The sequence below is a fragment of the Vicia villosa genome, linkage group LG2 (genome assembly GCF_029867415.1).
Source record: "Vicia villosa cultivar HV-30 ecotype Madison, WI linkage group LG2, Vvil1.0, whole genome shotgun sequence".
Lineage (NCBI taxonomy): Eukaryota > Viridiplantae > Streptophyta > Magnoliopsida > Fabales > Fabaceae > Vicia > Vicia villosa.
The window spans coordinates 59696008-59706926 of NC_081181.1; the positions used below are offsets into that span (position 1 = coordinate 59696008).

The 10919-nt window shown below is 36.5% G+C and overlaps 1 pseudogene; it reads left to right on the forward strand.

The window, feature by feature from the left end:
- The first annotated feature begins 6033 nt into the window (after positions 1 to 6033).
- Positions 6034 to 9070, forward strand: LOC131649144 (uncharacterized; annotated as a pseudogene).
- The last annotated feature ends 1849 nt before the right edge of the window (positions 9071 to 10919 follow it).

Here is a 10919-nt window from a genome sequence, read left to right on the forward strand (position 1 = left end):
ATGAAACTGATGCACGCACGTCTCAAATAGACGTTTTGAAGAGAGTGACGTCACTGTTTAATAATGATTATGGCTAGAGAAGTGGAAACGTCAAGTCTAAAGGCAAGGATGCTGCGAAGGATAGTCAGGGTCTACATGTTGCATTAAATAAAATCACTATGGAAAATCTGAAGATATATTCTGGAAGAACTTGAAAGATTTGCTAAAAGATAGTGCTTGCGAATATTAGAAACATAGACAGAATGAAAATAGAAGCCAAGCATACAGATAGATGTTTCTGCAAAAGGTTCGATTACAAAACGAAAATGCAACAAAATACAGGATTGGAAACAGTTAGTTAAAATCCTCAGGGAGGCTATTTTTGATCTTCAAATATTGAGTCTCCCACGAAGACATACGAAGCTCAAGTAACGCCCGGTGTTTCTTCAATCTTTCAATCTCTGGCACTAATTTCTGCGCAGTTTCGAAATGTTTAATTCCCGATTGCACCACTTCGAGCAAATCCTGTTGGTTGGCTTTTTGTATGGCTGCCTGACAATGTTCAGCTTCCTTTATCTTTTCTTCGAGGGCTTTTATCTCTTGCTTCCAGGAGTTGATGTTCTTCTCGTAATCATCAAAAGCCTTCTGATTTTCTGAATGTTTAAGCTTGAGGGCCTCACCTTGTTTCGTTGCATCCACAGCAGAATTCCATGAAGAGTCATGAGAGGCCATTTTCTCAGATAGTTCCTTTTCGACATTTTGCTTTCGAAGAATGTTGGCCTCGAGCTGTTCAACTAGAGAACCTAGCAAAACAATTATCTCTGAAACTTCTGTTGAGACTTGAAACAAATCCACTTTCTTTAAGAGTTGATTTAAGTTGTGACTCTTAATAGGTTCCCGGCTAAGAACATCCACGAGATTGACCCCAAAGAACTTTTCTTTTATCTGTCGAAGGAGGTTGGGAATGTCTTCCTTGTCACCAGATTCTATAACGACAGCTGGAGAGACATCAAGTTCTGAAGGCGAAGAAGTATTCACAGTCATAATAGCCTTTAAAAAACTAAGAGGATCAGTTTGCTTAAGCTGTTCCAGTTCCAAAGGAGTAGGCTTCGCAGGGGCAGGCTTCGAAGTTGTCCCAGGAGTGGTTTCTGTGTCTAGGGCTGAAGTTTCTTGAGGATTGTGTTTTTCTCGTTTAGAAGTTTCCTCCATAGCATCTTGTTCCGATGCAGTGTCTTCGCTGTCATGTGGTTGTGGATTCACATTGTCGCTGCCTGAGAATGGATGATCTTCTTCCAAATTTTTGTCTTGATGAGTAGGTGGGGATTCGTCAGTAGATTGGCTTTCTTCGACTGGTTCATTAGGCAATATGGTGGTGAGTGGCCTAGCATCTTCGAAGACTGGTGAGAGAACATGAGTTTTGTTTTGAGAGATATCTGTGTTAAACAAACCAGAATCAGTCGTAAAGATAAGGCTTTGAGGAGTTTTATCGACGGAAGTGAAAGAGTTACGATTACCGTGAAGTTTATCAACATTAATAGTGAGGTCATAAGCTTTAAGACCTGAAGTGGCAGTGCCAGCATCATCCTGCAATAAACAAGGTAAGATGTCGGTTTAATCATTTAGTTAAAATTACAAGACAGTATGTGGGTTGAAACCCAAATACCTTGGTTGGGATATTGTCTGGACTTGAATTATGGCTTTCGACAACGAAAGCATTACTTGCGGTTTTTAGAGGAGATTCTTCAGAAGATGCCTTGTCGCCAGGAGAAGCAACTTTGGAAGAACTTACCCCTTTCTCTTTTCCTGAAGGGGTAACAGCCTTTTGTCTCTTTCTATGTCCTTGTCTGGTACGAGGAGGAGATTTATCGTCATCATCTGAGACAACTGTTGAAGAGACTTTCCGTTTCGAACCTGTTGGGGGTTTCGAGCTCTGGAAAAAATATATATTAAGCAAAATGAGTACTGCTCACAGATTATACAAGATTAAGAATATAAAGTGGGTATGTACCGTGGGCTTCTTGTCAGTAACAATGGAGTCACTTTCACTTGGTTTGTTGCTTTTAGATGCCCCAGAATCCTTTTGGGTAGGAGCTTCTTTAATCTTCCTCCTTCGAGCAACAACTGTAGTTGAAACTGAAATCAGTATATCAGCAAAGAAAAGAAAAGTCAGTCGAAAAATTGTCTGAATCCAAACCTTCAGGTATTGGAGTCAAGACACGAACATGTTCAAGATCTATATGAAGATGTCCTTTGAAAGTATCCAAGGTATGCTTAGTCGGAACCACTCGTTCAGCACGTTTTTTAGTACTTTCTTGAAGATCTCTTAAAACGTTGCCACACACAAACCAATTTGGAAAAGGGGGGCTCAGAGCCACACCAAAATCCGCACTTGGTAGTGGAGGGAATTTTGGAGGATTAAGTTTGAAAGCCACTTCATAACGTAGTTCTGGTCGAACATACGAGGGCAATTTCAACTTATCCAGTTTGGCGGAAAACTTTTCGCGCAAAATGACTACAGCCTCACGAACGGTCCGACTAAGATCATCAGGCCTGTAGATAGTTTCAAAGAATTTTTGAAAAGCTTGGATTTCTTTAATGTGAGTCGAGGTACCTTTTTGAAAATTCTCCTGCACATCAGCAAAAGCTGCAGTTAGTTCTTGAGTAAGACTATCGGCATCAAAGATTTGAGAAGTATAGTAATCCGTCCACCACTGGTGAAAGTCTGGTGTAGTATAAAAAGCAGGTTCGAAAGGAATAGGAGAAAGATTGGCGACGCCAACGTATTTGTTGATTTTGGATTCACATTCTTCTTCAGTCAGGTACAAGGTATGGAAACACATATGGTTCCTTTTCTCATATAAACACTTGGGTTTTACTTGAACCAACCCAAACTGTCTCGAAACCAGATTTGGTTGGTAGCATACAAGGACACATTGACCTTTTGATGGTCGAAGGCGATGAGAAAACAACCTTGGGGTCAGAAAGGCCTCCCAAATTTCCATAGACTCAGTTTGTTGATCCTGAGATGTTGATGGGAACCTTCGAGTAAACCATTCAGGACCAATTGTTCTGTGTACGAACGGAGCCATAGAAGGATCGAACTGATTGCGCTGGGCGAACATCATTGTATATGCTAGAAAATGTTCACGAAGCTTCCTAGTTTCTTCTTTTGGAGTTAGGTAAGCCAACCTGGTTCCTTCTATAGTTCGATTCTTAATTTTGTTATCTTCTTCGTTGACATTGCCTCGAAAAGGAAGATGAGTTTCGAACGTAGCATTGAGCCACAGTTGCAGTAGCCAGAAAGCACCAGCAAAAAGCAGAGTGCCAGTTTGGTAGTTTTTGGTAAGGTTTGAGGCTTCGCTAAGATTTTCATAAAGAGATCCTAAAAGTAACTGGCTTAGGTTGAGCTTTTTTCCAGCATGTAGCTGATTAGCCATGCAAAGGTATCTCTTTGCGACCTGTATGGATCTTGAGCAGAAGGCACATCGTGAGAGCCATAATGCCAAGAAAGCAATATGCTCTTCATCAGAAACTTCTTCTTGCGTTTTGTTATGGTGCTTCTGAATGAATGCAGTGTAAGTAACTGTCGATTCATTAAAACCAATAGTATCAGTATCCATCTCATTGGGATCGAAGGTCTCCCCAGTTGGTCGAAGTCCCGTAATAGCAGCTATATCAAAGAGAGTGGGGGTAACCATCCCACATGGGGATGGAAAGTGTTGTGAGAAGCATCCCAAAAGTGAACCGCTGCTACTAACATGGGTTGGTTATATTCTAAGCCTGTTTTTGACAGTTGAATTAAATCATATATGCCTAACGATTTCCAGAAAGATCCTTTCGTTCTCTCTACTTTTTCTAACCAGGCATAGTACAAATCAGGATCTTTGGCTAAAGGGATTGACCTAAACACTTTTACAAAGTTGGTCATATAGTTTAACCTAATTTTCGCCAAAGTCAAAGGGGTCACAGTTGAAGTTTCTTCAGTATTAGCAGATTCTCCTAAGGGGGAACGTCCATCTTCATCTATCTTAATCTTACTAACTAAGGGTCTAGTTTTGTAATAAGCGGGGAAGAATCTGTTCATGGATGAATTGTTTTCACCTGGTAATGGACCCATAAAAGCAAGAGGTTTTCCAGAAAGTTCAAAGGGAATGATTACCTGAGAAGCGTAAATAGCGCGCACTTCTGCGGTATTAGGGTTTGGAATGTGTTCTTGTTCCCCATACCGCATTGTTGTTTGGAGCTTCAGAACAGGTTGAAGAACATTTGAAGATGAAGCCATGGAGAGGTTTTGATTGGAAAAGTAAGCTTTTTGAAAGGGTTGAGAGTTGTTTTTTCTTTTGAAGAGGATGAAGAGATAGGAATGAAAAGTTGTATAAAAGTGCAAGACCAAGTATTTAAAGGTTTAACGGAAACCCTTTTTAAATTTTTTTGGGTAAAAACCAAGGGACACGTGGCGGCTAGTGATTTAATCCAACGGCGGTCGAATAAATTAGCTTTACTCCTAGTATGTAGGAGTAATGATCAAGAAGTAAGGTCAAAAACGTGGGAATGTAAGTTGTGAGAAGACATCTTTGAAAATGACAAGACGTTTTGGAAACAGGGTTAGCAATGATTGTGACGTTAGTCAGCAATCTTGGAACTTTCAAAGATCAATAAGAGACGAAATCTTATGATGGCAAAAAACGCCTATTTCTCTTGATTTTCGAAACAGGCATTTATTGGGGGCAATTTGTTAGCTGAAGATTTCGTTTTATAAATTGGTTCTTCGAAGAAGTAAAAATTCGAAGGAAAGATGGTTACTGATGACCATCCCTTAAAAATAAAAGAATGGCTCCTGATGGCCATGCTTCGAGAATGAAGACTTCTAAGTTCGTTATGAAGATAATGAATACTGAAGCTAGTAGAAGTGTATGTCTTCGAGGACTTAGACAAAATTTATGAAATATGTTCAAGTATTACTACTTAGCGTGTTTTCGTAGTGTTTTTAAATACACTGCCACGCGTCGAAGAAGGACTCAGGCGAGAAGATTTGAAATTCGAAGACGGTTTCGTAACTGTCTAAATAACAGATGGCGTCCCTGGAGTTCTTATGAGAAACGTGGCATTAGATTAGCGTAGGGCCGTTAAGGTCGAAATTAGTATAAATAGGAGTCTTAATGTTAGGATTCTGTGTGTCCATTTTGTACAAATCACTCACATATTACTCAAGTATCAAGTGTTAAGAGAAAGAGTTCGCTGAGAAAATGTACGTATGACACCACCATTTTAATACATGTGTATTCTCTTTCGTTTTCAAATATCTTTCAGTATTATTGCATTTCATTTACTTCTTGCCATTTACATTTCTGTATTTTTACTTTCATGTCATTTACTTTTGAAGTATTTAACATTCCTGCATTTTAAGATTCTTTACGCTTTAACAATACTTTCGTTTCATATGTTATTTTACTTATCCTTTCACTGAAATTATACTTACGTATAACCAAGTGATTGTCAAGATTACTCGTTTTATTCGAAACAATTCTTATTAACGAAGACGAATCATGACTATGGTTCAAATGACCATTGATAACAATCTTTTTGACTATGTGTCCTAGGATCAATCTAGTCGATCTTGCGAGTAACCAAATCATATTATTATAATTTGGAAGACTAGCGGTTGTTTACCGGAAATCACCGTAAACAGTATGATATACATCAAAGATGGCCTGCTGTTATAAGGCTTTCTTTTCATCTTGAAAATGATCAGTCTATAGTGTTTTCAGAAAATACTTCTCTTGAGTCTTTTGTTACGCGTAACGAAGAAGTTGATACGATGTTTTTGGCTTGGTTTGAGGCAAATAAAAAATATCCAAATGGAAGGGAATTAACTTATGCTGAATTTCCTACACGGTTTATTTATGATAAAAGCGTTCGAGCGTGGTGTCCCAGGCAGCAAGGTAATTCTATTGGAAGGCTTACGTATATTCCACTCGGATGTGGTAATTTTTTTATTTAAGACTCTTGTTGACTGTGCAAAAGGGATGCACAAGTTACAATGACATAAAAACGATGGCTGGAACTAAACACAACACATACAAGGAAGCGTGTGTTGCACTTGGATTGTTGCAAAACAACAAAGAATTCGTGGATGCCATTATTGAAGCCAGCGATTTGGCATATGGAAATCAGATCAGGAGATGATTTATTATGCTATTGTACATGGATTCGATGACAAATCCCTTTGTCGTTTAGGAAGCAACATGGACACTCTTATGCGATGGCCTTTTGTACGATGCGAGGAAGACGTTAAGCAATCCAGGTATTGAATTATATAACGAATATATGTTTAAATTATAGTTTCATTCTTACTATGCGTTAAAGAAATGTCTCTGTACTGTACTTCAAATTAGTGACAATGATTTAAAAAATCTTTGTTTAATTGAGATTGAGAAAATGCTCTCTATGAATGGTAAATCTCTTGCTAACATTGAGTCCATGCCACAACCTTCTAATTCAGAAATGGCTCGATTTCAAAATGGTTTAATGGCTACTGAATTAAACTATGACAAGGAAGAGTTGGCATCAACGCACGTGTCTTTGATGTCAAGTTTAACTACTGAACAAAGGTCAGTGTATGATCAAATTGTTCAATGTGTGATGTCTGATTCTAGAGGATTCTATTTTTTACATTGATATGGACGCACGGGGAAAAATTTTATTTAGAAAACTTTGTCAGCTGCTGTTAGATCCCAAGGTTTAATTATTTTAAATGTTGCTTCGAGTGGGATTGCAGCTTTGCTATTACCTAGAGGAAAGACTGTCCATTCTATGTTTTTCTATTCTTTTAGTTACAAATGAGACATCTACGTGCAACATAAAAAACGCACTGACAGATGTAATCTAATCTTGCATGCTAGGCTTATTATATGGGATGAAGCCCCGATGCTAAATAGATTTTGTGCCGAATCTGTCGATCGTTCTTTGAGGGACATCATGAGGGTTATAGACGATTCAAACCAATACAAACCATCAGGGCCGGCCCAATCAAGTCGGAGGCCCTATTCTAGTAAAAAAAATAGGCTTAAATATTTTTAAAAAATAATATTAATAACTAAAAATGATTCAATATTTTATTTTTTAAGAAAAGTCAATTACATTAAATAGAGATAATTAGATATTTGTAATAAAGAACATTGACAATCAGTAATAAAATTAGGAATCAGGAATTAGGAATTAGGAATTAGTTTAACACCACCAAAAATTAGGAATTGGCTTATCACTAGCAGGAATTAGGAATTGAGCAACACATGCCAAATTGCCAACATAGGCGACTATCAAAACATCAGTGAGACTTCTGCAAGAATTTTTAATGCTAGCTATCAAAACATCGGTTATTTTCCGGCAACACTAGATGTCAAGCTTGCTTAAATCTATGTTTTGACACAAGGAAAGAGAGCGCTTCATCTCTCACTCCCAAACATCTGTTTAAACTCAGTTCCTTCAGTGAAATGTACAAATTTCCAATGACTTTTAATCTATCAGAGGTAACAATGCCTCCTTCGAATATGATCCATTTACTCACTAACAAAAACAATCAATTAAACACTAGCAGAATTAGGAATTAGCTTAACTCACTAACAGAAATAATCAATTAAAGAGGCATATCGAATCTCTAATGATTTCAAATCCAGAACTTGAAAGAATGAAAAGAAAAAAAACATACAATAGAGGACAATGGTGCGGCGTTTCGTTACGATGCGGTGTCTCATTACAATGCCTTGTAAGGCGGTTTGTCGCTTACGGCGGTGGACCGACGATGGTGTACGACGTTTCGTTTTCTTTTTTCTTTTGTAACGTTGTTCTTTTGTAACGTTGCTGATATTGAGAAGAAGAGAAAGAGGGATAAATAAAAGAGAGAGCGTGAAAGACAAAGTTGTTTTTAATTTTTTTTTATGTTTCATTTTCCTTGCTAGCATTTTTTGTGTGTTTATTAATAATAAAAAGATTTCGCCCCCAGGATTGTGAGGCCCAGTGCTGAAGCACTGCCTGCACCTGGCTGGGGCCGGGCCTGCAAACTATTTGGTGGTAAGGTCGTTGTATTTGGAAGAGATTTTAGACAAATATTACTTGTTGTTATAAAAGGTTGTAGGCATGATATAGTGTCAACGTCAATAAATTCATCTGAACTATGGAAATATTGCAAGGTATTGACATTGTCGAAGAACATGAGGCTGGCTGATTCAAACTTGAGTGGAGATTGTAACGAAGTGAAATGGTTTGCAGACTGGTTGCTTGATATTGGGAATGGAAAACACGATTGAGATGAGTTTGGAGCGAGCAAAATTGATATCCCTAACGATTTACTGGTTACTAATACTCATAATCCTCTATTGTCTCTGGTTGAACTAACATATCCACAACTTTTAGAAAATAGGTACAATATGAAATACTATGAAGAGAGGGCGTTACATTCTCCCACTCACGACTCTGTGGATATTGTTAATAATTTTGTGCTATCGTTAATATTGGGTGATGAAAAGGTTTATTTGAGTGATGATTCAACTGTTATATTTGATGAAAATAGTGCAGTGCAGGCTGATTGGTTCACACCTGAATTTTTGAATGACATGAAATGTTCAGGAATGCCTAATCACTGTTTAAGGCTGAAGATTGGTGTTCCAATTATGCTTCTGAGGAATATAGATCAATCAAATGGGCTCTGCATTGGAACAAGGTTTCTCATAAATGAATTGTGTCCAAATATTATAGTGGCCACTATTATTACAGGAAAACTATCAGTGAAAAGATTTACATTTCGAGAATGAATTTGATTCCTTCTGATCCAAGTTTTCCATTTAAGTTTCAGAGAAGACAATTTCCAATTGCGTTGTGTTTCGCATTGACAATTAATAAAAGCCAAGGTCAATCTCTCTCTCAGGTTGGTTTGTATTTACAACGCCTTGTGTTCACTCATGGCCAACTATATGTGGCTGTTTCGAGGGTAAAGTCAAGAAAAGGATTGAAGATTCTTATTTTGGATGATGAACAAATCCCGTGTGCGAACACTACAAATGTTATTTATGGAGAGATTTTCGGCAACTTATAAACATGTAACATTGTGAAATGATTCAGGTAATAATATGTTGAAATATTTCCATTTTGACTGCAACTGTTATATTTTAAAGTTCTCTACCTGGTGCAATTTTAATTGTGTAAATATAAATTGTTTTCAAAAGGTAATTATTATTTCTTTACGTTCTTGCAGCTGTAAATCGACAACATATTGGCATTTGCTGTTGGTTGACACTACAATATCATTCAAAAGTCTGTCGGTTAACTTCGAAGCGCAAATAGAATGTGTCGAAGCTATATTATTGTGTTATGCATTGCACTCTGGTTTACTTTTGGAACTATTATAACAGATTTACGTTTAGACAGATTTAATTAGTAATCTCTTAATTTGTAAACTATATAATTGATGGTTTGTCTTAAAATAGAAAAGCATTGGCATTTGTTGTTGGTTGATACTACAATATCATTCAAAAGTCTGTCGGTTAACTTCGAAGCGCAAATAGAATGTGTTGAAGCTATATTATTATATTGTGCTATGCATTGCACTCTGGTTTACTTTTGGAACTATTATAACAGATTTATGTTTAGACAGATTTAATTAGTAATCTCTTAATTTGTAAACTATATAATTGATGGTTTGTCTTAAAACAGAAAAGCATTGCTTCGTGGTGATCGAAAACAAACTTTCAAAATTAAACCAATGCATAATACTATTCTTGGCAAATCCTCATTTTTCATTCACTATTTGTATAGAATTTAATTCATTGTTGGAACTGAAATTATGATTCTTATAATATTTGCAGACTCAGCTTTTTTTAAATTCATACCATATATTGCAACCATAATTAGAAGTAGTGAACATACTAAATTTTGTTAATTAGTATGATACCACTTCCTCACTGTTTGAATATTTCTATTGTCAATGTCAATAATCTATTAAAAACATGGAAGTTAAACAATATGATTGTTATAAATTGTTATCACTCATCAACACATCTCTGCAATGCAACTTTGAGGTTATTACCAAAATTCAACTTTCAAACAGAAACATAAGCATTAAACAATTTACTTGTGCAATTGTTATGTCAAATTTAGTGCACAATACCATAAAATAACAACGGTTTATCAACGACCCCGTAATTCTTCTTCTTTTACATCAAGTAGCGCATATACAACATGTCTTACATATTAAAAAACATAAGTCCTAAATTATAGATACAAATACATAAACACAAGCATTACATTACTTAATTGAGAGTCGTGGACATTAACAAACACATAACTACCCAATGATTTTAATCCACTTGATTTAATCCAAAACAACTTGATGGTACACGATTACGCCTTCTTCACTGACACTGACAAACATCTTGCGGGAGGGTATTCAAGCGAGAAGTTCAACACATCACCACGACCCAAACGCCTTGCTTCTGCAAATTCGTACCAACCTTTACAAATATATGTTTCAATCCGATCCTCATTAGTCTTCAACCTACATGTGTATTTTTTATCCCTGTCACTGTCATAGACTTTAATTGAATCTTCTGGCTCTTGAAAACAAGTATGTATCACCCAAGCTGGAATTTGCGGCCCAAACACACACACAAAAATTCCTTATGAAATTATAAAAAAATTCCTTATGAAATTATCACCATTGGAAACAAGTATTGGAAGACACATTCTGTCAGTAATCAAGTATTGTTCTGTATTATTATAAGTGATATAAAAAATAATCAAATGAAATCATATTACCTTTTATTATTAAGTGAAATAGAGTATTTAAGAATTGACCTGCTATCTAATTTTTCTTAACTAAAAGAATATTTGCATACTTTCCAACTATTTTTTGTTTACCATTCTAATTATCTAACATGAATCTTACC